Here is a 6000-nt window from a genome sequence, read left to right on the forward strand (position 1 = left end):
TAACAAACTCTAAAATAGTTTTACTGTGTACTTTATGCTGTAGATTCAGTGTTTTGTACCCCAGTGCATTGCACATTTTTCCTTCTCATAACACAACTGATTTAGGCCATGAAGCTTGATGTTTTCAATTCCAACTTAAACTGTTGATTATTTTATCAGAACAGTGAACATTTTTTCCCCAGAACAAGTTGGCTTAGGTGTATGATAGATTGCTTCACAAGCACATTTTATTCCATGACTAATATCGAGAGTAGCTGCTTTTCAGACATCATTTATTTCTTGTAACACCATATTAGCATACTTTCTTTTTCATGTTCGCTAAACTTTGTGACACGTTTTTCTGTGATCTAGAATCTGGTCAAGGATATATGCAACTCAGTGTTGTGTCGACCAAATCTTGTACAACTGACCTGAAACCAAACTGAGAATTGCTACAACAACAACATCAACATCAACAACTACTACTAATGATAAAAAATGGTAAATGGCACACTTATATAGCGCTTTTATCCAAGGCGCTTTACACTGTGTCTCATTCACACACACACTCACACACCAATGGTAGCAAAGCTGCCATGCAAGGTGCTAACTTGCCATTGGGAGCAACTTGGGGTTCAGTATCATGCCCAAGGACACTTCGGCATGTGGAGTCATGTGGGCCAGGAAATCGAACCGCCAACCCTACGATTAATGGACAACCCGCTCTACCACCTGATCCACAGCCGCCCGCCACTACTACTACTACTACTACTACTACTACTACTAATAATAATAATAATAATAATAATAATAATAATAAAAAGAAGAAGAAGAAGAAGAAGAAAAAGAAGAAGAAGAAGAAGAAGAAAAATTAATGAATAGCAGTCTGCAATCTGTGGGGGACAAACAACCTTTGCATATAATGCCCCTAGTGGCTAGTTCTGGCCACGTTGTATATAACACTAATGCAACCATAGAGGAACATACTGTTGAAGTTTCATGATGGTAACTTAATGTTTACACTGTGAAGTGTGTGCTGATGCTGGCCGTGTTTTTTTAATGTAACCTAGTCAACAGTAGAATAACACTCAAAGATTAGGGCAAAAATGGAGTACACCAGATTCCATCTTGATGGGAAAAACAGTCATTTGAACTTCACCCCACATGCTATGGATTACCCCTGATCTAAAAATATCCTAGGATGAATACTAGGGTTTGCATATTATGAAACATCATACACTTGAATGTGGGAGCTAAACTGGTAAAATAACAAGGTTTAATGCAGTAAGTCAAGGAATCAGTACAAAGAAAATAGGTTTCAAAATTTATTTCATTTTACAAGAGATATTGCTTGGTTTTTTACATTCATAAACATGAATAGTGCCCCTAGTAACTAATCTGAAAGAGATTGCATCAGCTAGTAGTTGATCTATAAAGAACATACCGTTCAAGTTTGGTGTGACAGTTGAAAGGTAACCCTCTCTTATAGATGCTTGAGTAAATTGACAAGTTCGGCATATTTATCAAATTATCATAAATAGTACAAAAGGCAAATTTTTATTGTGTAAGAAAATAAAGCATGGGAAGAAATAAAGATTCACTGTACACCTTATTTTACAATAGATATGCTATTTATAAGTGCAATAGCATGATTAGCGCCCACCCCAGTTGCCAAATTGGGGCCTTTAAAAATGCTTGCTGAAACCTGATTGGCCAATGGCAACCATGTTTTTTTAAGTAATCAGGTCATCATCAAAAATACACTATACCAAGCCCAGACATGCAGTATACCAAGTTTGAGCTTGATCGGACTTACATTTCCTGAGAAACAGTTTATCTAAATTTAGCTCTGCCCCCTATGTATGACCATGCCCCAAATCTCAAAATCTTGTCCTGTATATGGCTGTCATGTTTCGTGTGACTCAAGAGCTAGAGATGTTTGAGTAAATTAGGCTCCACCTCACTGGAAGCGATTTGTATGTGGTGGCCATATTGTTTACTAATGTTTTTGATAAGTACTGACAGTCACATTTTCCTGAGTCCCCAGACACCAGTTTTTTGAAGATGGGACAATAATCCTGAAACAAATTCTCAAAAGAAGGGTTTGCATATTGTGCAAACTGAGTGGGCAGATCTAAATTGTGGGTGGGTGAACCCAAGAAATAATTGGAAAAATAATTTTCACTGTATGAGTTATGAGTTTCTGAGATATGAGCCAAAACAATAAACACTTCGTCATAGCTCCACAGTTAGGCCGATCAGGCTGATCTCTTTTGTCTGTGTAAGAGGAAGGACTTCCACCTATTGACCACGATTCATGTCTGTAGAACCTACGGTTTGGTCTGCATGATCAGTTTTAGCTGAGAAAAATAAGAAGAAGGAGAAAAAAGAAGAAGAAAGAAGAAAAATCATAATGAAAACAAGAGAGTTCCAAGCATTTTGTGCTTGGCCCCTTAATAATAACAATGATTATTAGCACTGTGCAAAAGTTTTTATTACATAGAAAGCAATTCTGTAAAGCAAAGATGCATTCAAAATTGATTAAATGAAATAGTTTTACATATAAAAATAATCTATATTTTATTGTCCATTTACATGTCCATGTATTTACATGCATCATGCAGAACCTGCCACAGTTCTTTTGGACACTTTGGCTATTTCACTTGACCTTTTTTCTGTAACACATAATGTTTATTCAGAAAATTAATGCTTTGAATCCCAAAATGGCTCATTTTCTACTAATCTAAGTGCCACAAACATCTTAGACAAAATGTATATAACCAATTATAGGCTTTTGCACAATACTGGATATACTGTATACTACTTATATATATATATATATATATATATATATATATATATATATATATATATATATATATATATATATATATAGTGTTTATTAGAACGGGAATAACAAAAGTGTTGAATGCTTGCTTGCCATAATGCACTGTTTATTTTAGTACTGTTAGGGTGATACATTTGTCATATTTGGGAGGTTTTTGGTATTCAACATATTCAACATAACTAAATGTGCTGTTTAATTATATCGTGTTGCTGGCATTCCATTTGTATCTGTCAGTGAATATTTTGTATGAATATCTATGTAGTTAAATTATAGGAATTCATGCAGAACAACATATTACTCAATATTGGTGACATTTTATGTCTTAAGGTGTGTACTATGAGTTCTATGTACAATATGTAAGTGGTGGTTTCTTTGACGTTAACTTTCTATTTAAATAATAGATATACTGTATTTTTATGTATTTTGTTTAAATGTATTATTATGTTTGGATGAGTGACACACATCCGGTAAAGGAAGATATAGATCTTTAAAGCATATGTTCTTTATTCTTGGTGTCATTTTAAAAGTAGGTAAGTGGGGTGAGATATGTTGATGATTTTGCCACAGTGAATTATTTTCCTAAGGAAGTGGGCGCGCACAGAATAAGAAATGACTGCTGACTTCCTGCCTGCGTCAGAAACGTCTGCGGTTGTTTTTCTCTGCTGAGAGGTAAACAAGGCAGGATGTGTGTTGGTGTCTGTGTATGTGTGTAGTGACAAAAATGAGGACAGGAAAACTGATGCATGCACCTTTTGCATGACATCTTGCATAAAGAAAGGTTGCACATGCACAATCTGGTGCTAATTATGTACCAAGCCTGCACCAGTAAGTTGCATTACATAAATACAAACAACACAAAATGAATTACAACTTTTAAAAATGACATTACTTTTTATTGCTTCATTTAGTTGTATTGAAACTTCATTGTGTAACTTAACTGTACTGGAAAAATATAATTTTTATTACTATATATTAGTGATCTTTGGATGTTTATTATTAAACATTTATTTTTGAACATAATCATTAATTATAACAAACACACACATGACTATATGCTACAGTTTTTAAACAAAGCATAGAAACATTATTCATTAATTCATTCATCTTCTGTAACAGCTTTATCCTGGTTAGGGTTGCCATTGTGGATCCAGAATACAGGAATATGTCCTAAATTAGAGGTCAGTCCATCACAGAAGAAAATTTAAAAAACATGTTTTTATTTATTTTACTCATGCTCATTACTGTTAATCTGTCTATGTTACTCTTGCTCATACTTATTACTGTTAATCTGGCTATGCTAATAATAATACTCATTACTGTTCATCTTGCTATGTTAATCTTGCGACACTTTTGCGAGAATCATGGGTACAGATCGATAACGAAGATGATAACAAAGAATTGCATACCCTGTGGTTATGGACATTCATAACAAGACAATTAGATGTTATATATAATGTCTATATGTACTAAGCTTGTTTATGCAATACCTATCCACCAGGGGGTGTGAGGTGACTTATTTCATCATCAAAAAGTAAGTGCATGTTGCCATCTATTGTCAATACTTAAAACTGTGATTTACCAGAATTTTCCACTTCATAATAGACACTGGAAAGCAGTATTATCCAGTTTACTTCACACTTCACATTCTGCTTGCAAATTAAAAATCTGATTTTTATTTCCCCCTTAAAACTGCTATGATTTTAGTACAGACGCTTGTTCCTTATTCTTAACAAATTAGCTAAACTGAAATCCAGTTTCATGAAAAAAAAAACCAAAACCTTTATTTACTATGATTGTGTTTGCATTACTTCTCCATCAGAGGGCTTGAAGAGCAGCATTTCAAAATAAAAAATTAAACACATATTGCCATCTACTGTCAATAGATAAAACCCAAAACTGCTTTACAGATTTTTAGCAGCATCTGTGTGGACTGAACTGTGGATCCCTTTTCATTACTTTGACACAAAATGCACTGAACAACCACATCATTCATATTTTCCTGAGATTCCTAATTAGGATTAATACTTTGGCTTGGTATTATTACATAGGCTTAATACCTACGGGAGAGGACTACCTAGCCAAGCATGCCTATATATGTCTGTAGAAAATGTCCAGGGAGGGATAAGACATGCTAATATATATTTTAATTTTTTTATTTTTTATTTTTTTACAAAAAAGGATGATGTAGGGGGCGCATGGTGGCTTAGTGGTTTGCACGTTCGCCTCACACCTCCAGGGTCTGGGGTTCGATTCCCGCCGGGACTGTGTGTGTGTGGAGTTTGCATGTTCTCCCCGTGCTGCGGGGGTTTCCTCTGGGTACTCCGGTTTCCTCCCCCAGTCCAAAGACATGCATGGTAGGCTGATTGGCATGTCCAAAGTGTCCGTAGTGTATGAATGGGTGTGTGATTGTGCCCTGCGATGGACTGGTACCCTGTCTAGGGTGTACCCCGCCTTGTGCCCGATGCTTCCTGGGATAGGCTCCAGGTTCCCCCGCGACCCTGAAGAAGGAGTAAGTGGTAGAAGATGGATGGATGGATGGATGATGTAGGGTTAGTTATGTGCTCACGGAAGAGGTGGGTCTTTAGGTTTTTTTTTAAATTATGAGTGATCATTCAAAACATGTATTCTTTATTTGGTAATAGTACTCAGATGAAGCTATTTATCATCACAAAAATGTCATTACATTAATTATAATAATAATTGAAATTGCACAAATGGCCACTCTCAAAAGTTTGCATACCCTTGTATTTTGGGCCTGTTAATACAATAAGTATACAATAAGTATGCTAAGATCACTGTGAATGTTAAGTATCTGTATTGTGCCTTTAATTGTGTTTATTGCATTGTGTTTAATTTTAATCAGTGTATGTTCACAAACTGTCAGTGTGTTAGTAATTAGGGAAACCTTGTGTATTCATTCAGTGGCTGTACTGAATTTGCTGGATACTAAAATATGGGGAAAGCAGAAGAACTGTCAAATGATCTGCAAGAAAAAGTAATTCAACACTATACATTAGGAAAAGATTATAAAAAGATATCCAAAGCTTTGAAAATGCCATCAGCATCACCAAGGCAAGATCAGCTAGATCAAGCAAAAAAAACCCCAAACAAACAAACAAAAACAAAAAAGCCTCAAGCAACTTCTCCTCAAATACAGGCTTACCTGAAACAAA

The sequence above is a fragment of the Ictalurus furcatus genome, chromosome 7, assembly GCF_023375685.1.
Source record: "Ictalurus furcatus strain D&B chromosome 7, Billie_1.0, whole genome shotgun sequence".
NCBI lineage: Eukaryota > Metazoa > Chordata > Actinopteri > Siluriformes > Ictaluridae > Ictalurus > Ictalurus furcatus.